Here is a 743-nt window from a genome sequence, read left to right on the forward strand (position 1 = left end):
GTCATTCTGTCCCCAGCAAAGCCAGCAGCTCTGGGTACAGCAGCCAGAGACCAGCACAGTACAAAATCAAAACAAGTAACGTCTTCTCTGTGACAACGTTCACCTGACTGCTAGTGAATTCAAGCAGTTGTGTTGTAACCTACCTTCATTCACAAATCCAAATACAGATGGTTTGCATATATTCAGGGTCCATCTTTTCCACTGACCTCATTGTAGCAGGACTGCAGCAGCTCAGATGATACATTTGGATGCATTTTCTCACTGTAGCTAATCGTAGCTGTATCACACACTTCAAACTGCAGCAAGTCCTTAATATAGCAGTGCACAAAATCAACATCACACCAAACAGCTTGCATATAAAAGACGGATGTTGTGCCTTGGAGACAGCTTGCTCACACGTTTTAACAAGCGCTTTCAACGTTCCAGGCAGCGTTACATTTTTGCCTAAGCTTCTTATAGCATGTTATCCTTTGAATGCTTGATAATAATCCTAATTTAAAGAACTGGGACTCTTCAGATGTAAACAGCATTTGCCTTTGCAGTTCGTACCAAGAGACAGAATATCCCTTACTTGACAATTAAAAAAGCTGAGCACAATACATTTACGCTTACTATAAATAATGGTCTGGGGGAGTGAAGAACTTCTCAGAAAAACTGTTTTGTTTTTTTTTTTTATGCTTTCACATCCTCCAAGGAGTCTCTCATAATCCCTACTTTAGAAACACAGATGACTCTTAAGCAAA

The sequence above is a fragment of the Meleagris gallopavo genome, chromosome 10 (assembly GCF_905368555.1).
Source record: "Meleagris gallopavo chromosome 10, MGAL_WU_HG_1.1, whole genome shotgun sequence".
NCBI lineage: Eukaryota > Metazoa > Chordata > Aves > Galliformes > Phasianidae > Meleagris > Meleagris gallopavo.